Here is a 24,741-nt window from a genome sequence, read left to right as displayed (position 1 = left end):
TTTCCAAGTGCGCACGCGGTCCCGCGGGGGGTGGCCAGAGGCGCGGAGGCCCACGCGCGGGTGTACAGCCGGCGGGCTGGGGAGCTACGGAAAGGCCGGGGCGGAGCCGAGAAGAGGAGGCCCCGAGCCCCCGGGAGGGAACGAGAGCACAGCCCACCCCCCTCGTCCCCCCCTCCGGTCCCCGAGAACGAGCGAGCGCACAGCCCGGACCCCGCCGCGCCCCCGCGAAGGAGCGAGCGCACAGCCCGCGCCCGTGCCCGCGCCCGCGCCGCTCGCATGCCAGTCACGTCCGCCCCCTCGGCGGCCGCCCGAAAGCCGGCCCCGCCGAGCCGGGAGAACAGACGTCAAACTGCCTTATGAATATTGATGCGGAGGCGAGGCTGCTTTCGTAGAGGAGCAGAAGGAAGCAAGATGGCTGCCCTGTAGGATTTGTTAGAAAGGAGACCCGGCTGCGACGGCGGCGGACTGCGAGGCTGAGGGACCAGAACCAGGTCAGAGCGCTGCTGTCCGCGCCTGTCTCTCTTTCTCTCTTTTTCTCTCCACGCTCTTTTCGGCCTCGGAACGGTCCCTTTCCAACCTCCTCTTATTTCTCTCGGCCTTGCGGGGACTGTCATGTCACCCACAAATACCAAGAGGGAAGAGGGAAGCCTCACAATTTACTGGAGCTTCTTCAACATGGCTGACAAATATAGTTTTAATTCAGCACCCCCTTCTCGTGCAACCTGGACTTCTGGGGACCCTTCTTCCTCCTAATGCGTGCCCCCCACAGTACCCAGAAAACTTACCTTTGTACCTCCCACTAGCCGCTCTCCCGGCCTTTTGGTCTCGGGAAACTATTTTCTTGGGGCTGTCTTTCTGAAAGAGTTCATCTTTGGGGGCCACCACTTTCTCTTTTGATCCTCCTCCCCCCTGTCCTTAGTGTAACTCATAGGAGCCCCTCGTTCATCCTCAGACACCCCGGAAAGAACACTGACCCGGTGTTTTTTGACTCTTTTATCTTCAGTGGTGTTTGTTTGGGTCCTGTTTTGGGTTTGTGTCTCTGGCTTCCAGCACATTTGTTCCCTCGTGGGCGACTACACTAGACAAATGTCACAGTGAGTGGATTCGGGATCCACTACGTGGAGTTTTAAATTTTTTTTTCTCTTGAGTCCGCGCGTTTTGTTAGTGGCGCTGAGTGAGAGAGGAAAGAATAGTTTCTCTGCTCCCCCAAACAAGACCAGAACCCACTTATCTCAAGGTTCACAAGCTCTGCGTGGGCTGTCCCTTCCAGTTTAAGAAATGTGTGTGTGAGAGAATCTGTGCAAATCTATGTGTTGGCTTTGTGCTGTCCCCGAATCAGCTTCGTTCCGTTCCCCGGTAAGTGACAGGCACACACAAAGGCAGGCACAGGCCGGGGGAGGGGGCGGGCGAAGCGTTCTGAGTTGGAGAAGCAAGGTCAGGGGCACCCAAAGAAATGAAACCCAGTCCCGGTGAAGATCTCTAACAGTCCCATCCCAAATTTCCTTAACTCTGGCAATCACTCTTACACACACACACACACACACACACACACACACACACACACACACACACACACACACACACACACACACACACTCCCCCACTCTTCACTCACGTCTTGACTCTCTTCACTGGAATGGCTTTGCTTACTGTTAGAAAGCTAACAGGGTTTCTATGGAGAGTTTTTTAGTGTGGCTAAACCAAGTCTGGCCTGGACAGACTCCAGGGAAGGTCCAGTTAAGAAGACTTGCAACTTGCTGGTTAATGCCTTCATGATAGATTTTTGATTGCTTTGGGCGATTTTTCTTTCTCCTGATTAATGATCTGGAATGTAATTAGCTTGGGTTTTTCTGGTTTGGTTTGGTTTTCCCAAGTTGTTTTCTGAAAATTTAGCTAAATGTTTCGGTGTTTGCCTATCTGGGAAGCAGAATACATCTGTGGATTTAAAAATCACAAGTCACACACTTTGCTCTAATTAAGAATTATAATGACAGACTTCATCAGGAAAGAACCAGCATAAGGATAAGATTGTATGTTAGGGGAACTTGGGATTTACAGGGAAAATATATTGGTTTGGTTTAAGACTGGGTATTGTTCCCTGGCTAATGAAATCATTACATTTGCATTTTAATGGAAAGTTGAAATACTGAAAGGGAGTTAAATTCTTCTCCATGTTTGTATGTGTGTTTTGTAATGCATTTTGAATACGGTATAAATTACAACACAATAAATATAAATTTTAAAATGTTATTAAGTAGTCCAGTGTTTATGAAGTATTGGGGGTTAAACTTATGATCAGTAGGGGCTGATATGATTACAAGGGAGAGGGAAAGGCATGTCACTGCATACATCAAATTTCCAAACCTTCAGGAGTTCACTTTACAAGTCTTTCTGTTTTGGTTTTCAGAAAGATGGCTAAGTTTGCTTTAAGCTTGGGACTAGGAGTTCATCCACATGACCAGAAGGAAGAAACGTTGCTCATCCCTCAACGGAAGCAGTTCATTGGTTCTGATTTGCCCTAAAGTAATAGAGGAAACTAGAGTTGGTTCTTTTTTTTTTTTTTCCTCCATAAATGCTTATTGTTGGTTGAGAAAACTATGGTCAATTATTCCAGCACTCTAGAGTTAAAAATAAGTCATTTGTTTGACTAGTACACTAGTGTGTCATGACTTCCTTTGGGGGCAGCTTTTCAGATTCATGATATTTTATGTCCTCAAACTACTCTGGAGTGTTTTCCATGCTGGTCAATAAGAATACTTAAGTCAGCTGTTTGTTTGTTTGTTTGTTTGTTTTGAATGTTACCAAAATTCTTTTCTGTCATGGAAGTTAGACTCTTATTTTGTGCATCTTAGTATGATGCTGAAAACAATTGCTAATTAATATTATTTTAAGAGCTTTGGAGAAATTTTGTATATCATCGAACACTCTGAATTTAAAAAGTACTTTATCATTTCTTAGAGAAATTATGTCAACACACATGGGATGAAGCGTCTACAATAACCTTTCATTTACTGCATGTGTGAAAGTACCATCTAAATATTCTAACAGTTCTTAAGATCTGCCTTAGTTGATTTTACTTTAGGAAAAATAAAGAAATAAAAACAAGATTGGTAGCCTTACAAAATACGTAGTTTTTGTCTACTTGAATCTTGAACTAATGAAGTATTAACTTGGAGTGAGACTTTGCTTTGTTTAAACTCATTTATTTGTCAAATATTCTTTAAGGCTTTTAGTAGATTTACTATTGTTTTGGCCTGTACCAGGAACCAGGAGGATGGTATGGTTTCCAGGTGGTGCCATATGGCCCCACAAACTAGCATCACCATCACTTCCAGAGCAAGTGTGCACACCTGCCTTGGACTCATTAGAATGACTTCCCCCATGCTTATTGGTTGCTCTACTTGTGTTTCGTTTTGGTTTCACTTGTTGAAGCTAGAAATTCCCTATCAGTTGCTCTAGGCTCCATCCAGCCCCTGTTGCCAGCCAAGTGCCACTGTTTTCTTGGTTGATAGCCTCACTTGGAAACACTTTTTACGAATCCCCAGACACATCTAAAAGAAACTCTATTTTCCCTAATTACCTAAGCAAATCAGTCATTTTGGTTTGTGTTTTTGTTTTTCTTTCTTTCTTTTTCTTTTTTTTTTTTTTTTTTTTTTTGTTTTTTTTTTCAAGACAGGGTTTCTCTATGTAGCCTTGGCTGTCCTGGACTCGCTTTGTAGACCAGGCTGGGCTCGAACTCACAGCTATCCGCCTGCCTCTGCCTCCCAAGTGCTGGGATTAAAGGCGTATGCCACCACGCCCGGCGTGTTTTTGTTTTTCAAGATAAGATTTCTCAGTGTAGCCTTGGCTGTCCTGGATTTGCTTTGTAGACCAGGCTAGCCTCCAACTCATAGAGATCTGCTTGCCGCTGCCTCACTGAGTGCTAGGATTATAGGCGTGCACCACTACACTCTGTTAAATCAGCCAAATTTTAAAAGTGAAATTGCCATCAAATAAAATGTCATAGAAGATGTTTGAGTTGTGTACGGTGTCTGAAGTCTGTAATCTTCGCAATTGGTGAGCTGAAGCAGAAGGATTGTTAACAACAATTCAGGACCAAGGTGGGCTATAGAAAAAGACATCTTAAAAAGTGAGGGGCAATGATATTTAAGGTGAAAGGTCAATATATCAGTATATCTGTTATTTTATATTAGATCTGATTTTTATACTGTAATTGCTTCTAATTTTGGAATTGTTTTTTTTTTTTTTTAAGATTTGTTTTGTGTGTACGAGTGTTCGTTTGCATGTGTGTGTGTATGTGTAATTCATGCATGCCTGGTACCTTTGGAGGCCAGAAGGGGAGATTGAATCCCCTGGATCTAGGGTCAGGTATTTGTAAGCTGCCATATGGATGCTCTTTAGAACCCAGATCCTCTGCCAAGAGCAATGAATGTTCTTAACTGCCGAGCCATCTCTCCAGCCTCAAATTTCATCATCTTACATAGCTTATTACTCGAAGACATCATATAATTGTTTCTTGAATGGGACAGTATTGATTCATTAAAATCATGCTTTCTCAAGGATTATGCCACCATTGAATAGTAATTCTTAGGGCCAGCAACAGCACCAAAGCCAGCAACAGGAAGAAAGTGTCTTCTAAGCCGACTTTACAGTTGGATCCTTAGCTGTGGGAGAGTCCAGTTGCCAAGCAGAGCTGGTGGTTATCTTGGAAACTGTGCTGAAGAACACAGCCACAGTGATTTTTGCCAAACACATAGTATTTGCTTGGGTCTAGCGCTCTGGTTTCTATTACAGTTTGCTGCCAAAACTTAGTGAATACTGTGACATTATTGAATGAGGTTATACAGTGCATCTGTTGGTGTGTGTAGGGATCCCGCAGGGGAGGAGACGGAGCCAATCGTGGACATCACCATGACCGCAAGCAGGAAGAAGTGTGTGCAGCTTGCACTAGCTTGTTTCCGGCTGACTATAGAATGGGCATTGCACAAAATTCCAGGCCTAAGATAGACGTATCATCTTTCTCAATACAGTTGACTTTGGGTAGCCATTTCCCACATAGCAAAGTCCCACTTGACTTTTCGCCACTTGTTCTAAAAGGTATTTAAGGGGTTGGAGAGATGGCTGAGCAATCAGAACACTGCTCACTTGTAAGAAAGCAGATTTGAATTCCAGCACCTGGGGGGTGGGTTACAAACACCTACTAACTACATATCCAAGGATCTCAACACCGACCTTCAACCCCTGCACACACCTAAGTTTTAGGCCAGCTGCTGTTTTGCACGCCTTTAACCCTGTCATGGAGGAGGCAGAGGTAGGCAGATCTTTGCAAGTTAGAGATCAGTTTGACGTACATAGTGAATTCCAGGACAGCCAGGGTTATGTAGAGAAACCCTGTCTCAAAGTAAGTAAATTAACCTTGAAAGACAGAAAATCTCAGATTAGAAGTTTGTAGACCAAACATTATTTAAATGTCCTATGCTTTAATAAGAGAATAGTGGATTTTAAATATTTTTGGAATATGTATTAATCTTTTTTGTTTGTTTGTTTGTTTGTTGAGACAGGGTTTTTCCTGTGGCCTTGGCTGTCATAGGACTCTGTAGACCACGCTGGCCTTAAGCTCATGGAGCTACCTCTGTCTCTGTCTCCCAAGTGCTGAGGTTAAGGGCGTGCACCACCATCACTCAGATGTATTTAATAATCCTAACTTGCAATTTTAAAGATAAGTTTTTGTGTGTGTTTACTTTATTATTTGTATGTGTGTGTTTGTCTGTATATATTGTCCAGGTGCCAGCAGAGGCCAGAAGAGGGCATCGTCAGATCCCTTAGGACTGGAATTAGCGAAGATTTTGATCTACGTGTGGGTGCTGGGAACTGAAGAGCGGCCGGTGATCTTAACTGCTGGGCCATCTCTTTAGCTCTGGTTTGACAAGCTCTTGTGATGGAGCCCTGGATGGCCTGGTACTTCCTGTCTAGCCCAGGCTTGCCACAGACTTTCAGCAGTCCTCATGACTCTGTCTTCTGCTTGCTAACGTCACAGGGTTTGCCTTACCATGCCCATCTAAGAAGCCAGAACTCAAGGCTTTACGTTCACTAACGATTGGTGTTCAAGACTGATGTGAAGTTATATTCTATATAGTCTGAGAATTAAAATCAGAGATGACTAAACTGAGATAAAGTTATTTTTGAAGGATAATTTAGAGCATAAAATAAATTTGTTGTTGTCCTAAAAATGCAAGTGTTCCTTTTAAATTAGATTTCTTTCTGTCTGTTGAGAAGTTGCTGATTTCTAAATCTTTTTATTCACTGGAAGAATCGAGGAAAAAGTTTTTTTCTTCTTTTTAACCAGAACATGTGTCATCTGTACTCAAAGCATAATAGGAAAATAGTGTAAGAGGGCATGGTGGTAGCTAGTGATTCTGTTCTTCTTTATGTAACTTCTGCAGAAAATGGTACCAAATGGCTCCTGTGAAAGTCACCCTCTTCGGGATCAGATTTAGTGGCTTTTAATAAACTTATGCTGTAATTGCCTGGTTTTTGTTGTTTTGTTGTTGTCATTGTCGTTGTTGTTGTTGTTTTGAGACAGGGTTTCTCTATGTAGCCCTGGCTGTCCTGGAACTTATTCTGTAGACCAGGCTGGCCTCGAACTCACAGAGATCTGCCTGCCTCTGCCTCCTGAGTGCTGGGATTAAATGTGTGTGCCACCATCACCCGCTGCAATTACATGTTTTTCACTGAAAGTTTTCCTGATCTAGTTGTAGAGCCTCTGCAGTTGTATGAAGCTATGCAGACAGATTCTGTGTGCTCCACCTGGTCTCCTGTAGAGGTGACACTTAGTACAACTGTGGCACAGTGTCAAAGAAGCTAAGCAATCATTTTTCCACTGGGAGAGACTGGTTTGTCCCTTTGGGCTTTGTAGTTGTTGTCAAGAAAGAGTCATGCTCTGTAGCCCAAGCTGGCATCAAAGTCATGGGAATCCTCCTGCCTCAGCCCCTGCAGTGGTGTGATTACTGGCATAAGCTATCATGTCTTCTTCTTCTTCTTCTTCTTCTTCTTCTTCTTCTTCTTCTTCTTCTTCTTCTTCTTCTTCTTCTTCTTCTTCTTCAAGACAGAGTCCTGCTATGTAGTCCACAATGGCTTCCTTCCACGTTAGCCTCCTGTGTGCTTTGGTTACACATGTGTGCTGCAATGCATGGCTGTCTGCCTTACTTGACTTTCTCCAATTTGGTGGTGCCCGTTCATCCCTGTGTATACTTAGGTCTATGCCATTTTATCGCATACTCTTGAGCACAGTTAGGCACAGTTCTCCATCATGCATGTGATCGTACCATTATATTTTACAAAAATGCATCCAGTTATGTAGCCTTTTGCAGTTAGTTCAGGAGGTAGAACCTCAGAAACAGTAAAAGGACTGTCTGTAAAAATGGCCATCATTGTTTAAACAGATGCTGAATGTATAGTAAGCTCTAGAAACGAAATCTCTATATTGAATATTTTAGTAACAATTATTAAACATTTTGGGGGGGGGGGTCTTACCTACCTGAAAATAGAAGGGCATTAAAGGGCATAGTCAGTTCCTACAGTCTGACATTTTAAAGACAGGATCTCACCATAGAGAGCATTTAGGCCATGCTGGCCTCAGCCTCAGCTGCCTGCCCCTGGCTCTCAAGTGCTAGGACTGAGGCATTAGCACTGCACCCTGCTCCTTGGTGAGAATCACTTTACAGACATTAGATTTTTATAGTCCAATCACTGCGATTTTTAGTTATTCACTGCCTTTTAGAACTCCACTTTTACTTTTAGAAACCTCCAAAAATTGGTTTTCCCCCATGCAAAAGTGGAATATTTTGAGTGTTGTTTTTGTCTTACTATGTAGACCAGGCTTACCCAAAACTTGATGTAGCTGGAGATGGCCTAGCTTTTCTCTCCCACAACTCCTCCCACCCCTACTGCTGCTTTGAGGCAGTGTTTTTCTTTCTTTCTTTCTTTCTTTCTTTCTTTCAAGATTTATTTATTTATTATGTATACAATGTTCTGTCTGCATGTACACCTGCAGGCCAGAAAAGGGCATCAGATCACACTATAGATGGTTGTAAGCTGCCATGTTGTTGCTGGGTGTTGAACTTGGGACCTCTGGAAGAGCAGTCAGTGCTCTTAACCGCTGAGCCATCTCTCCAGCCTGGCAGTGTCTTTCTCATGCTAGCCTTGATATCTGGTTTTCCTGCTTCAGCTTCCTGAATGCTAGAATTGTAAGCATGTGGCATTATGCCCTGTTTGGCCTTCTGCTCTTGCTCCTCCTGTCTCAGCTTTCTGAGCATCAGATTGTAAGTGTGATGTACTTGTCTGTATCTGTTGTTGATTTTTTGTCTTTCTGAGACAGTGTTTTTCTGTGTAGTCATGACTGTCCTGGACTTACTTTGTAGACCATGCTGGCCTCAAACTCACAGAGATCTGCCTGCCTCTGCCTCCTTGAGTGATGATTACAGGTATGCACTACCGTGTCTGTCTCTGTTGTTGATTAAAAAAAAATTGTATGTGCATGAGTGTTTTGTGTGCATGTATGTCTGTGCACCATGTGTGTGCCTGGGATTAGAGTAACAGATGATTGTGAGCCACAGTCTCGGTGCTGAGACCTGAACCTGCAGGTCCTCTACAAGAGTAGCAAGTGCTCTGAGCCACTGAGCCAATTTTTTTTTTTTTTTTGAGACAGAGTTTCTCCGTGTAGCCTTGGCTGTCTTAGACTCACTTTGTAGACCAGGCTGGCCTCGAACTCACAGCAATCCACCTGCCTCTGCCTCCCGAGTGCTGGGATTAAAAGCATGTGCCACCATGCCCGGCAATGGAGCCATTTCTTTAGCCCCTGTTATTGATAGTTTAAGCTTTACTTTTATAAATAACTTCTGTGAAAAATAAAGCATTCAAAAGAAACAATGGGTCCTGGGTTTTTGCTACTGGACTATTATTCTCTTCAGAAAACCCTGCCTGTGGCTAGGCACAGGTGGAGGCTGCATTCCCTTGAGGTGTGCTGTGCTGTACTGTGCCTTGGCTTCTGCTACTGTGACTGTTCAGAGATACCAAAGTTTGTTCTGTGGGAACTTAAGATGTAGTAATTGTCAGTAATTGTCATTGTCATGGCTTCATGGGCCTTGTTAAAATGTGCCTTACCAAATTGATGACTTTCTTCACAGAATATTACGCTAATGGAAACTGTCCACAGAACTCTCAATTTCTTTGTATGTTTGTTTCCTAAAAAAAAAAAAAAAAAAAAAATTAGTGGCCTATATAATGATAATGGAAGCCAGATATCATAGTCATGATATCACAATTACTCTTTTTCTTCCCTGTCTGCGATTAGAAAGTCACTCATTAGAACAAGACCTGAATCCGCTAAGGTAGACAGAGGTGCCCAGCCACAGCGGGCTCTGTCCTCAGCACACTGGCCTGCTCCGTCCCCATTCCAGCCACAGCTGCATCCCGTCCTCAGCACCCACTGGCCTCTTGTCTGTTCTTCTTGCATGGCCCCTCTGCTGCACAGTTTCTGAGCTGAAGTTTCAGAGTCTTCATATTGGATGTTGGCTGATCTCAGTTCTTTATGCCATTCCTGACTTTTGCATCAAAAGGCTCACTTTTCACCACCCTGTAATTACTACAGAATGCTAGGGTTTTTTTTTTTTTTTTTTTTTTTTTTTCTTTTATTGCATACATTAGAATGAGAAACCATTTTCTGCAAATGAAGTTGGCTGATCAACTGTCAGGTTCAGGCAAGAATCTTACAGTGAATGTTAAGTCACTTACATTCCTATTTTAAAACTGGTGAAAGGGAAAACAGGATAAATACATACCTGTCAGATATGAGGGAAGAAGGGATCCCCAACTTTAACACGATTAACACTTAAATGTATTTTCTTTTAGGAAAAATTTAAACAGGTCTATCCTTTGATGAAAGGACATATTTTAAAGTTTATACTCCAAATTCTGCTTGTTCTTGTTTTTGTTTGAGACAGGGTTTCTCTGTGTAGCCCTGGCTATCCTGGACTAGCTTTGTGGACCAGGCTGGCCTCGAGTTCACAGAGCTCCACCTGCCTCTGCCTCCAGAGTGCTGGGATTAAAGACATGCAGCACCATGCTTGGCAATTCTGCTTGTTCTTATGCAGATATCACCTACATGTTTTTTTGTTTTGGTTTGTTTTTTTTTTTTTTTGGTTGTGTGACATTATATTATGTTTAGGTTGACATTCAAGAAAGATTATATTTTAATTTAGAAATCTCTTAATTCACCAGGTGGTGGTGGTGCATGCCTTTAATCCCAGCACTTGGGAGGCAGAGCCAGAGGCAGGTGGATTGCTGTGAGTTGAAGGCCAGCCTGGACTACAAAGTGAGTCTAGGACAGCCAAGACTACACAGAGAAATCCTATCTCGAAAAAGCCAAAAAAAGAAAAAAAAAATCTCTAATTCATGGAAACACACTGGTAGAAAACAGTAGACATTTTTGTGGCTGGCTCTCCTCACCAAAGGCTTGCCTGATGGCTCCCCTCACCAGAGGCTTGCCTCATGGCTCCCCTCACCAGAGGCTTGCCTCATGGCTCCCCTCACCAGAGGCTTGCCTCATGGCTCCCCTCACCAGAGGCTTGCCTCATGGCTCCCCTCACCAAAGGCTTGCCTGATGACTCTCCTTACTAATGATTTGGGTTTGATTAGTACTGAAAATTATCCATTAGCTTTGGGAACTAAACTTGCTCTAGCTTAAATGATTTTTTTAACATTCTTTTTTTCAAGTGGAAAATTTTATATGTGTTAGATTTTTTCCCACATATAATTTTAAATCACTTCTACAGCATTCATATTTCAAGTGCTAAGAGGTACAGAACATACCCTTTTTAAAAGTCAAGGCTTTATTTTAATGTTTTTCTACGAGTTTTGCCTGCATGTGCATATGTGCACCATGTGCACACCTAGTCCCTGAAGAGGCCAAAAGAGGGTATCGAGTCCCTTGGAACTTGAGTTACAGATTATTGTGATGTTGCATGTGGGTGCTGGGGTTCTGAGCATCAGTCCTCTGGCAGAGTCGCTAGTGCTCTTAGCCACCGAGCTATCTCTTCAGCCCCACTACGTTTCATTTTAAGCTGATTTAAACACACAGGAAAGAATAAAGATAAACAAAACCCTTATTAGAGTGGATTCCTTGGCATCCACATGGCTCATTTTTATGGCCAACAAAGTAGGTTTCTGTGCGCACGCGAAGCATTCAAGTCTTCTATTACACAGGACCCTGTCAGTTGGACACGTGGGTCAGTGCTCATGGCAGCACTATTTACAAACACTTAAGCAACCACTGGGCGGGAGGAGGCTTTGTGTGTCTGGGGCCAGGTACCCACCCCCTTAATTAATAGTCAAAAATCCCCAGTCTGGCTCTGACCGGGTCATGACCCCAAGATCAAGGTGTTTCCGTGAGGCCTGCCCAATTACTTACCAAAGTCTGGCAAGCTGAGCCACACTGTGTGCTGGGTTAGGTTACTCGCTTTTGTCTCTGGTTCACAGAGCCAGTTATGCTAGCCTTTTTGTTCGTTTGCTTTGGTAGACAGTGCTTTGGTTCTGCCAATTACAGTGTCCAGTGCATTAAGTAAGGCCCACTCTCACAAATGCTTTTTAAATAACAATTAACAGTGACAAAGGGATCTGGGAGGAGCTGAGGGTGGGGGAAATCATAATCAGAACATAGCGTATGAAGAAAAGTTGTTTTTTGTTTTGTTTTGTTTTGTTTTTTCAATTAAAAAAAGGAAAAAAAAAAAAAAAAAAAAAGGAAAGATCCTAAAAATGAACAACAACAACAAAAAGGCTTTTCTTCATTTTGGGGTCCCAAGAAGTTGAATCCATGATCAAACCCCCAAAGTAGGAGCTATGGCCAGAGAAAGTTGACACTTTCCAGGTTCCCCGCTCCCCGCCCCCACACTGGGATCTGAAATCCATCCAGCAGGATGGCTGCTCCCCCAACTCCCCCACCCCCACCCCCGACTCCCCCATGCTGCTCAGCACAGGCCTCACCCTGAGGTTAACACAACAGAAATAAAGCTATGGCTTGGTACTTAATGTCTCCTGCCCCTAGCTGATTTCTGGGGGATTTTTTCCTTTGTGTTTCTCCCTAACAGGTCTTGAGTTTTAGAAAAGTGTCATGAATTTAAATGTCTGATCGTGTGTATGATGGGTTGTGTCATAGTTGTAAGCAGGCTGCTTCTGAAATATAAAACATGAGCAGGAGGCAGAGGCAGGCAAATCTCTTGTGAGGTCGCAGCCTGATCTGGTGGATGCAGGGCACCCAGGGCTACACAGCAGGGGTGGGGAAGAGCTAGCAGGGCACCCAGGGCTACACAGCAGGGGTGGGGGAAGCACTAGCTGTGAGTTGTGTTTGTATCGTATCCAACCATTTCCCTGCTGTTACTTCATCTTAAATTGAAAGGCGAGTTAACAACTGAGATGCAGCAGGTAACTGAAATGGAGCTGGCTTAAATGGTTGTTTGTTTTCTGAGACACAGGGTCTCATTAGGTAGCTTAAGCTTTCCTGGAACTCACTATGTGGAACACACACGCACACACAAGCACGTGCATTTGTGCACACACATGCTAGCAAAGGCTTCTGATGTTTAGAGTGAGGCCTGGCTCCAGAGCAGCTCCAAATTATTCTCATCCCATCCTATGTGGTCAGACACACATGGATCTCATGTTTGTAGACTGTTCCAGAATTCTAAAGACTAGCGTTTAACAGTGGGGGGTGGGGTTGCATCTCAAAGACTCTTGGAATATTGGTACAGAAAAAGAAAATCTTGTAGTGCAGTAAAGTTGACTGGGAAAGAAGTGTGGCAGTTGCCTGGAAGGAGCCTCGCCTTAGTTTATTTTAGAATATCATTACCACCTGAAAGGAAGTATTTTGAATGAAAAGTAGTTGTAGCTTTTGACTCTGAGAAACACTGTTGTGTGCAAAGGCTGGAGGGAAGGTAGCCCTGAGGCCAGTTAACTCTTTTATAGTTAGGCTGACCCAAACTACAAGTTAGCTTAGCAGGAAGTTAGGGCTGCATTTTCTCTCATTTTGTAAGTATTTGTCATCCACTATTTCTCTGCTTGTTTTTTCTTTTGATATAAGCAGTTCTAGTGTGTGTGTAAATGTTTTCCAAAATACTGGATGGGTTTCCACAAGCATAGCCTAGCGATGACTAGACTGGGGAAACTCTTTATCTGATACATTGTTTCCTATTTAGCTGGAGTCTCCTTGTGCAGCTTAGGCTATCCTTTAGTTTACTATGTGGCTTAGGCTGGCCTCAACTTGTAGCCATTCTCCAGGCTCAGCTTCCAGGATGGTTGAATAACAGGCAGGGCCACCATACCACCTGTGCCTGGCCAAATCATCTGGGACATTCCTGACAGGAGGAAAGGGAAGGGAGAGATAATTTCGTATGCAGTTTAATAATGAAGTGCTTGTATGTATTCAACTGAATGCCAGCAAGTGTTGAACACAGAGACGTGCCAGCCGGGTGAGAGGAAAACATGCAGAAATGGCGGCGCTAATAGTCTTCAGTGAATAATAAACACTATCACAAGTTATGAAAACTCGAAGAGTGACTGTGAACTGATCCCTGTTTGTAGCAAATTGTCAAAGATGCTTTCTCTTCCTTTCTTTGTACTTTTCATAATTCTACTAAACTATGAGTTTGGTTCTGTGCATTTGTTTAAGTTTGATTTCTGTTGTTTTGTTGTGTTTGTTTTACAGGCTTTGGGCTAGCACTTTGCCTCTGAGCCACATCCTCTAAATAGAGTTCTATATTTTATATGCAAGTGTGTATATTAAACGTCTTTCCAAGCACTTATATAGTTACCCCTTTGATATAACCACATTCAGTCCAATTTTAAATCATTAGATTTGGAAAAAAACATAGTTCATACACAGCATTGTGCCTTGTGAGCAGATAGAGAAGGCTTTAAAGACTCTAAGGATTGGCATGAGAAAACAGAAGATTGTCAGGGAAGCAGGTTGCTGGCGTTGCTAAAGAGGCAATATTGAATTCTGCTATAGACTGTGTTCCCCAATTCCTTTTCTGATGAGTTCTAGTCCCTCAGATTCCATATTTAAGTTAGCTTATGCTGCAGGGGAAAGTCTCAGGTGTTGGTTTCCCTTCTCATCAGATTTCTCTGTCTTCGTTGTGTTGGTCTATCCTCTCTCCACTTTCCTTCACCGTCTGCAAAATGGGAACAGCTAAAAATTCTTATGTGTTGCTAAGAGGAGCTGGCGAGATAACACATTAAATAGCCCACACCTTACTTTGTAAAGTATTGGTGATTTGAATGGATGCTGTTTCGCTCTTCACGTGTGTGCTGAGCATTTGTCTATGTCAGGAAGAAAGTGGCCATCATCTTTGCGTCTATGGAACAGGCAAGAATCAGGGTTTTTGATCCACATGCCTGTTATTCCAGCCCTGTGCAAGCTGAGGCAGGAGAAATGCCGTGAGTCTGAGGCCAGCTTAAGCTACCTAGCAATTTATAGAGCAGGCACCTGAGGCCTTTCCTGGGATAGTTTCTCATCATTACTGAAGGAGTGCTTTCTCTACTGCCTGAATGGTCCTTGGTACTGAATTTGGCATAACTTTCCCAGTGTTGGGCCTGACAAAGAATGCACAGTTCAGGGAGCAGCAGCATCTCTGAAGAGATGGAGACTCACTTCCATCCTTGGGCTGTTGCAGTCAGACACATTAGCTCCTGTCGTCACCTGTTTGTGACTATCCTCGTTGTTTTTATTAGGCATGTGGAAATAAGCTCATCTTTAGAAATACTAAATGATTGCATGCATGGCTTAAAAACTACTAATACATCCCAGCACTCAGGGAGGCAGAGGCAGGCAGATCTCTGTGAGTTCAAGGCCAGCCTGGTCTAGAAAGTGCCAGGACAGTCAAGGCTACCCAGAGAAACCCTGTCTCAAAAACAAAAAACAAAAAAACTGGTAATACTAAGGAATTCATGGGGCGGTGGCTCACACCTGTATTCTCAGCACCTGGGAGGTGGAGCTAGGAAGATACGAAATTCCTGGTCATATGATGGAGAATGCAAGGCCAGCTTCTGCCTTTGGGTGCAAGGATTAAAGGTATGCATCAAACACCAAGCATGTGAGTTTATTATAATTGTTGTTTGTTACGTGGTACAAGCAACAGTGAAACTGCTAGATATTGGAAAGGGATCTTAAACTTCTGATCCTGTTGTCTCCGGTAGTGGGATTACAGACATCCACCACCATACTTGGTAAAACTTAAACATTTAAGATACTATAAGTAGAAGTGTGATTTTTACTTCTTCCTCATCACAGACCCTCTGTTTGTTGGTTGGTTGGTTGGTTTTTGTTGTTGTTGTTGTTATTTTTATTGTTTTTATTTGAGTTTTGGTTTGTTTGTTTGTTTGTTTGCGCCATTTGAGAAAGAGTTTCTGTAGCCCTGGCTATGCTGGAATTCTCTCTGTAGACCAGGCTGTCCTGGAACTCAGAGATCGGCCTGCCTTTGCTTCCTGAGTGTAGGGATTAAAGGCATGTGCCACCACGCCCAGCTGAATTTTGTATTCTTATGTTATTTAAATTCCTTACGTTTATGCTACATTTTAGTTTCTTTCCTATAGTCTCCAATTCTCCTATAATGGCATATAGTTTGTTTTTGTTTTGTTTTGTTTTGTTTTTTTCCAGACAGAGTTTCTCTGTGTAGCCTTGGCTGTCTTGGACTTGCTTTGTAGAACCAGGCTGGCCTCGAACTCACAGCGATCCGCCTGCCTCTGCCTCGGGGCGGGCTGTGTATTTGAGTGCTGGTGCTGTGGAGGTAGAGGTTTTGGATAGAAAGTGTAGTTTTCTTACGCTCTCATCTTGTGCTGTAACAGAGTTTCTCTTCACCTTTTTGTCATCTTTCCTTGGGATTTCATCTTTTGGCACTGACTTCTCTGCACTTCTTCTCTTTTCTTTTACAGTAGTCTACACTGCTAAGGAGTTTGGGAATTCAGGAGACACTATGAGTCCTAATCTGTCCAAAGTGCTTTACATTTTTCTGCATGGTTAATAGGCAAATACTTGTGTTTAAAATCATATGGAATTTAAAGTCATTAGAATTTTTAATTTCTAGGGATAGAGTCTTACTGTGTAGTGCAGGCTGCTCTCAATTCCAGATCCTCTTGCCTCAGAGTACCAGGTAGGGTTTGCAGATATGCACTACTGCACCTGGGAGTTTGGAATCATTTTAACTAAGAATTTAGAAGACACTGGTAGATTACTAAACATCTGGCATTGCTTATGCAATATCCGATGTCAACATTTTAACATCCAACTGCTTCTTCCACCACCACCCCTCCCTGAGACAGGGTATTTCTGTGTAATCTTGGCTGTCCTAGACTCACTTTGTAGACCAGGCTGGCCTCGAACTCACAGTGATTCGCCTGCCTCTGCCTCCTGAGTGCTGGGATTAAAGGCATGCACCATCACACCTGGCTCCAACTGCTGCTTATGAAACTTGACTCCAAATTCTCATTACAACCTATTTAGTTTTAATTTTAAAAATGTCGGTCTTACCATTATAATCGTGTACAATATTTTGTTTTTGTGTGTGTGTATGTTGCAGACAGTGTCTCACAATGGACCTCAGAGATCCTTCTGCATCTGCCTCCTGACAAGTGTTAGGCGTAGCCTAAGATCTACACGACCTTTTTGTTGTTGTTTTTCAAGACAGGGTTTCTCTGTGTAACAGTCCTGACTATCCTGGAGTCACTTTGTGAACCAGCCTGTCCTTGAACTCCAGAAATCCACCTGCCTCTACCCCTGAGTGCTAGGATTAAACGTGTGAGCTACCATGCCTGGCTATAGTGCTCTGCCTGCATGTGAGCCAGCAGAGCAGAAGAAGACACCAGATCTCATTAGAGATGGTGTGAGCCACCATGTGGTTTCTGGGAATTGAACTCAGTACCTTTATAAGAGCAACCAGAGCTCTTTATCTCTGAGCCATCTCTCCAGCCCCTCTATACAATATTAAAACAAGAGTCTTTACATTCATTTTAAGGAATTTTTCTTCTGTTATCACTTTCATTACCTATTTTTCTTTGTGGAATTTCTAATTGAGAATTAACACAACTTCCCCAATTGAGTCTTCCTGATTTCAAAAGTATCACCAGTGCACTACAGTAAGGCTGGGTGTGCAAGGTGTATGACATGTTATACAATGTCCCAGGAGTGACTGGAGCAAAGGAAACCTACGATGCTCTTCACAGTGGCAACTTTATTCTTTTATGGTGTTATTAGAATGTTACACTGTTCCAATTACCTTGTCTGCTTAAGAACACAATTTGCAACACTACTTTTGAGTTCTAAACAACCTTATTCTAAGCAGAGGAGAGGTGGGTCTCCTGCAGAATGGCCATGGATATGTGTGTTAACTTTGGGGCTAGGAGAGATGATTGTGCTTTCTGGTATCTCTGCATCTGCTATCATGATTTGATACAAATCTTTTAGCTAGCTTCTTTAGAGTTCAGATGTCCTTGGCATTAGCAAGCAGTCATGACTAGGTATGGTGGTGCACACCTTTAATCCCAGTGCTTGGGAGGAAGGAGAGGCAGGTGGGTCTCTTGAGTTTTGGGCTAGAGCTGCATAGCAGGTTGGGGAGGAAGCCGTCTTAGGAGCTGGAGGCTGTTAAGAGTGCTTTTCTATAAGACCTGGGTGTGGTTCCCAGAACTCAAGTACCTCTGTAACTCCACAGTCACAGCCATGTTGACTCACAGCCATCTGTAACTCCAGTTCCAGGGGATCAGATACATTTTTGGGTTTATAGACATAGATAAAAACAGTCATATACATTAAATAACATAAATAAATCTAAACAATGTTTTTGTTTTAGGTATTTCTTGTTTATTGTTTTATTTCATGTGTATGAGGCCAGAAAAGGGTATCAGATCTCCTGGAATTGGACTTACAGACAATTTGAGCAACTGAGCATCATATAGATGCTATAGGCCCTTTGGAATAGTAACCAGTGCTCTTAACAGCTGAGACACCTCTTGAGCCCCAACAAAAAATATACATACATATATATATATATGTATATATATATTTAAAAATTTTTTAGAGATAAGATCCTTCTACATAGCCCTGTGTAGACTAGGATATTCGAGATCTCACAGAGATCTACTTCTGCTTCCCAAGTGGTGGGACTAAAGGTGTGTGCCATTATGCTTGACCCAAAATAGTTCTTCAAAAGTAGTTACAGGTGGATGGATGACTTGTCATTTGTAATTTTTCAACAGCTTTCAAAATGTTTTGTTTTGTTTTGTTTTTGTTGTTTGTTGGTTGTATTTTGGCCAGGGCTGAACAGTGAGAGACACTCAGTCTTGGAAGAGGAGGAGGAAAAATAATGATAATTAAAAGGAAAAGACTAATTTAAAATAAGTGAAAGTTGGGCTTTTTAGATCACTATAATTATATATAGTTATAGAGTTGGGGCTGGGGTTTTTGTTTTTTTGTTTTAGGTGTGTGTGTGTGTGTGTGTGTGTGTGTGTGTGTGTGTGTGTGTGTGTGTGTGTGTGTGTGTGTGTGCTTTGTTGTTGTTGTTTGGTTTGGTGTTTTTTTGAGCCACGGTCTCTCTGTGTTAGCTTTGGCTGTCTTGGACTTGCTTTGTTGACCAGTCCGGCCTTGAACTCACAGTAATCTGCCTCCCTCTGCCTCCCCCTCCCAAGTGAGTACTGGGATTAAAAGCATGCACCACCATGCCCGGCTTTGTTTTTTAGTTTTTAAAAAACAATTGAGACTTCCTCTTTGCAGTCTATCCTGTAGGGAACATAGAAGTCACCACACCATCCAAACAACAAGTCAAAAGCTGAATAAGGTGAAAGCCAATGATTATTGGTTCTGCCAAAAAGAGGTCAGAGGAAACTATAGCCCTGTGTTTGGGAGATACAGCAGCGTAACCTGTCAGAGCAATCTACAGGTCCAGGAAGCACTCTGGGCCTACTGTCGGAGTGGGAAAACCTGAGCAGGTACTGAAGTACTGCAGGCTTATGTAGTTAAGGAGTGCAGAATCCTAGATCATCTAGTTAAGGGGACACCCAACTCCATGCCTCCCATGCTACCAGCTCTCCCAGCTTCTCAAAGTGTGTAGTGTCACCACATGTTTCCTGGCAAAGGGAGAGAAAGGGAATCACTTTGAGAAATGCCAGAGAATTCCATTAGACTTTAAGCTTTACGAAACTATTTAATGAAACCTACATTTCTGGTTTGTTTGCTTGTTTTTCCTTCTCTGATATTAGGCATCATTATGCAGTTCTGGGTGGGACTTGAACTACAGAAATCCAGCTCCCCACCCCACCCACTGCTGGTATTAAAGGTACTAGAATCTCAGCAGTCAGATTCTATCCTAACCCTAACCTGGAGGAAGAGAACTCCCCAACTGCAGACCACTCGAAAACACCCAGTCTTACCCAGCAGTGAAAATAACTGTGAACCAGGCTGGTGAAACTCATAGCACAAGGCACAGACTTATAGGAGTGCAGAGTCCAAAATCCTACTGAGGGTAGTTTTCCTTAATAGACTTTTGGAGCCGGGCATGGTGGCCCACACCTTTAATCCCAGCACTCAGGAGGGAGGCGGATTGATGTGAGTTCGATGCCACAGAATTTTTTTTTAAAGGATGATTAATATGCCAATAAATACGTGGAAAGGTAAACAGAACAAAAGCAGGTGGATAATTTCAACATAGAGATAGACATTTTTTTGTTTTGTTTTGTTTTTTGAGACATGGTTTCCCTGTGTAGCCTTTGCTGTGCTGGACCAGGCTGCAGACCATCCGTAGACCAGGCTGGCCTCGAACTCACAGCGATCAATCTGCCTGTGCTTCCCAAATGCTGGGACCAAAGATGTGCACCACCATGCCTAGCTTGAGGTAGATATTATCAAAAGACCTGTTAGATAAGAAGCATGCTGCAACAGGAGTGCCTCTGATGCCTTCATTAGTAAGCTGGGCAGCATAGTTAAAGAATCACTGTAATCCCAGCACTTGGAAGGCAGAGGCAGGCGGATCACTGTGAGTCTGAGGTCAGCCTGGTCTACAAAGTGAGTCCAGGGCAGCCAAGGCTAACACAGAGAGACCCTGTCTCAAAAAAAACCAAAGAAATAAAAAGTAAAAATAAAAAGAAAGAAAGAAAGAAAGTCTCTGACCTTAAAGACATGGGACTAGAACATTCAAAAACTGAAACACAAAAGGAAAAGTGTTGGGAAGTGCAAACAGAGCACAGCATTGGGGAGCTTCAGGGCATCCAATGCTCACATTGCAAAATGGAAATCCAAGAGAGAAAAATGCTGTAGTTCCTGAGGACTCTCAGGTTAATGTCAAATGCATGGTTATAAATGCAGGCAGCTCAAGAACAGCAAGTGAGGCAAATGCCCATGGCTAAAGTAAGTAGCCTAATGTCCTTCTCAATTGATCCATACCATTGTTCATCATGAATAATTAACACTGATCTTTTATTAAAAGCAGGGGTCTCCTGTAAGGGTCTACCAGAGACAGTGGGCTTCAGTCACCTCCTGACAGTGTTCATGGTACAAAGGTTGCAAAGCAAATTAGCATGTTGCTGATTGCACAGCTAGTACTCAAGATGGATATATTCTGTTGTTTGCTTCCCTCCTTGCTTCTTCTCTTCATTTGAAAGTGAGTTCTTGTAATAGAAAGTTATTTGTTGACAGCTGTGACTCTTAGGTGATTTACGCCACCTCTGACCTGCATTCAGTATAACCTATGACTTCATCCATGGCCATGAGTGGAGGTGATTTGTACACCCTGAGTTGGCACACACCCTGGGCTTCACTCAAGTAACTTTACCGTGCTTGTTGCTAGAAGATTGACACCCCCTGGAAGGCTGTCTTCAGTGAGGCCTGTTAAGCAGGTGTCTTCCTAATGAGACAGGATTAGTCTGCTGGGGGTCTTACCTAAGAGTAGTGAGAATTTTTTTTTTTCCTATTTCTTGACTTATTTCTGTTGTTTTGATTTGTACCTTTGGCTGGCCTTGAACTTGTAAAAAGTCCTCCTCCCTCAGCATCTTAAATGCTGGCGTTAGAGGACAGTTCATGCCTACCTTCTCAACATCACTTTCTAAAATTGTCTCAACACTTGATCTTAGCCAAAGGTCAAGAGGTCACAGGAACATATAGCCTTTGCCTGTATCTTCATTTATCTTCATATTTTCTGCATTTAGGGCAGAGAGAGAGAGAGAGAGAGAGAGAGAGAGAGAGAGAGAGCCTATCAGTCATTATGTAGTTCATCAATGCTCCATTTGGTCCCAGTTCATATTCTTGGAGAGGTTTTTCTCCTGAGATTGTCTGGATGGCTTCCACGTTGCCCAGTGATGACGCTGGCTGGAGATGCTGAGCATCCCCTCAGCGTCTCTGTTCTGCTCCCATCTTCACTATAGCACAGTCATATGCCAACACCTCCTCACATCGGTTTCTACAACACAAAAGTTACAGGTGACTTGAATTCCTTCAACAAAGAATGATCAGCAGCCACAAAATCTTTGTCTCTTCAGGTGTAAATATTTGTCTTAGAAGATTTAGCAAATGAAAATAGATTTCGAGCATTTAAAACATTAGTGTTGAGGGGACATGCATTTATCCTGGCATGTGTCTAGAGGTCCCAGTACAACTCTGTGTAATCTGTCCTCTCCTTCCACCTTTACATGGGTTCCAGATTGTCAGGCTCAGATTGTCAGGCATGCACAGTAGGCACTTTATCTCCTGAGTCCCCTCATCTTACCTGGATGTTTTTGAATGTTTAAGAATTCTCACATGCTGGAAAGATGGCCTGATTTGATGCCCAACACCCATATGGTGGCTCAAAGCCATCTGTAACTCTAGTTTCAGGGGATCAAACACCTTCATCTGACCTCCACAGATACCAGGCACATGTGTGGAGCACACACATACATGCAGGAGAAACATCCATCACATAAAAGTAAACAAAGTATTTTTCAGTTCACAACTCAATTTTGTGTGTGGACATGTCCTATAATCTTCATCACATTCCTTTTTTTTTTTTTTTTTTTTTTTTTTCATTTGTGCTATTATTTCTTTTTTAAAAAAATATTTATTTACTTATTTATTCATATGAATGTTCTGTGTGCATATATATCTGAAAGTTAGGAAAAGGCATCAGTTTCCATTATAGATGGTTGTGAGCCACCATGTAGTTGCTGGGAATTGAACTCAGGACCTCTGGAAGAGTAGCCAGTACTCTTAACCACTGAGCCATCTCCCCAATTCCTGTGCTATTATTTGTAATCAATTTCTAAGTAGTAATAGCTATATCTCCCTTTGTATAACACAATACAATTACTTTCATTACAATAGGTCATGTTTGTTATATAAACATTTGACTCTATCATCCATAATGTAATTTTTTTGGTTGTTGTTGCTGGTTTTTTGTTGTTGTTGTTGTTTTGTTTTTAGGTTTTGGTTTTTTGAGACAGGGTTTCTCTGTGTAGCCTTGGCTATTCTGGAGTCACTTTGTAGACCAGGCTGACCTTGAACTCACAGCGATCCACTTACCTCTGCCTCCTGAGCCCAAGTGCTGGGATTAAACACGTGTGCCACCACACCTGGCTTTCTTTTGGTTTTTCAAGACAGGGTTTCCTTATTAAACAGAGCCAGGCTTCCATTTATTTGATTATCAAATCCTAAGTATGACATGTGCTTGAATTTTTTGGCGTTGTTGTTGTTGTCGTCTTATTTTGTTTGTTTTTCAGACAGGGGTCTCACTTTTTATCCCAGACTGTCCTCACACTTGCAATTGTGTGTTACCTGTCCAAGTATTGGGATAGTTGGTATACATCGTTATGCCTAGCTGAAGTTATATATTTGTATACTATCTGCCATCTTTACTTAGGGGGAATAGATATATGTTCAGTTAACTTACTATAACTTGGAAATTTAGCCGCATGCTTCCATTTTCATTGAAGCTTGATTGTATAATTTTGAAAGTACTTTAAAGCCTGTTATACTTAACTGTTTGAGTTTTGTCCCCTAAATCTTCCCCCATCCCCACCCCATCTTGCTCTCTGGCTATCACTAAAAGTGACATTTTCCTCCTAGCAAATGTTTGCTTCAGTGAGACTTACCAACAGTTGGTCTTTTTTTATCCCTTAAGATCCGTGTGAAGCAGAGCCCATGTGTGGCAGGTGTGTGAGAGCGGCTGGGCCAGTGGCCATTGAAGTGCTTCCAAAGGCGCTGGCAGTTCTGCCCCTCCCTGCCACTTCTGGTCCTCTCCACTGCCCTGGCACTAAAATAGCACATGGCTTATAGGTGGGTTGTAGATGACCACGGGGACCCTCCTCCATCCTTTGACCCAGGCTTTGGCATGCCAAATTTTTGTTTTTCAGTTTTTTGAGACAGGGTTTCTCTATGTTATCTTGGCTGTCCTAGACTTGCTTTGTAGACCAGGCTGGCCTCGAACTCGCAGTGATCTGCCTGCCTCTGCCTCCCAAGGCATGCCAGATTTTTCAATATATTGTTTCCTGCTACTGTGTGGAAAGACAGACATCATTTATTTGTTTTAAGTTGATGAATGCTTCCCCTCCCCCTTTTCTTCGCCTTTGAGACAAAATCTTGCTATGTAGCCCACGCATCCTGGCCTGAAACCCCTGACCCACCAGTGCCATTTTATAAAATCTTGCGGGTGTGGTAGCATACACTTCTAATCCCAGCACTTTGGATACAGAAGCAGGTGGATTGCTGGGAGTTTGAAGGCAGCCTGGTGTATATCGTAAGTTCCAGGCCAGCCAGGGCTATAGTGAGATCCTGTCTAAATAATAATAATAATAATAGTGGTAATAGTAATATATTATAATCAAAGACTTACTTTGTTCTTTGTTTGGGAGCTGTAGCATACATTGGTTACATTGGTGAACACACGTGTGTTTACACACATGTATGCATGTAAGGGATTAATCTTGAATTTCTACTTCCTGTTCCTCCTAAATTCTGGGCTGACAGGTGTGAGCACCGTGGAAGGATTGTGATAGAATTATTTTTATTTCATCTTAAGTTAAAATTCTTGTTTGCAAAATGCGTAATTTGTTTTAACAACACAGATAAATATAGCACCAGACTTTTCTTGTCTGATTTGATATCTCTTTATAAATCCTTTCCTCTGCCAGGGTGTGGTGTTGCATGGCAGTAACCTGAGTGCTAGTGAAATTGAGGAAAGAGGATCAAGAGTTTGAAGCCAAGCTGGGTAGCTCACGCCTTTAATCTCAGCACTTGCACTTGGGAGCCAGAGGCAGGCAGATCGCTGTGAGTTCAAGGCCAACCTGATCTACAAAGTGAGGCCAGGAAAGCCAAGGCTACACAAAGAAACCCTGTCTTGAAAAACATAGTAATAATAATAATAATAATAATAATAATAATAATAATAATAATAATAATGAAATAAAATAAAATAAAAAGTTTGAAGCCAGGGACTGGAGAGATGCCTCAGTGGTTAAGAGCACTGGCTGCTCTTTGAAAGGACTTGGGTTCAATTCCCAGCAACCACATGGTTACTTTCAACTGTCTGTAACTCCAGTTCCAGGGGATCTGACACCCTCATACACATATACAAGCAGGCAGAACACTAATGTACATACAATAAACATAAATAAATAATTTTTAAAAAGACTTTGAAGCCAGGATGGGCTACATGGAGTCTTTGAGGACATCCTGGGCTA

General features: G+C 42.7%; 1 protein-coding gene across 1 annotated transcript in view; it reads left to right on the top strand.

The window, feature by feature from the left end:
- Nucleotides 1-268: 268 nt before the first annotated feature.
- The window catches only part of Tet2 (tet methylcytosine dioxygenase 2), a 78,133-nt gene continuing 53,660 nt past the window's right edge, over nucleotides 269-24,741 (top strand). The window contains 1 exon segment of the mRNA XM_051166021.1: nucleotides 269-491. The gene's annotated coding sequence lies outside the window, so the exon portion shown is untranslated.

The sequence above is a fragment of the Acomys russatus genome, chromosome 23 (genome assembly GCF_903995435.1).
Source record: "Acomys russatus chromosome 23, mAcoRus1.1, whole genome shotgun sequence".
In the NCBI taxonomy this organism is placed as follows: Eukaryota; Metazoa; Chordata; class Mammalia; order Rodentia; family Muridae; genus Acomys; species Acomys russatus.
Note: the sequence above shows the minus strand (reverse complement) of the source record. Positions and strands in the feature narration are given on the sequence as shown.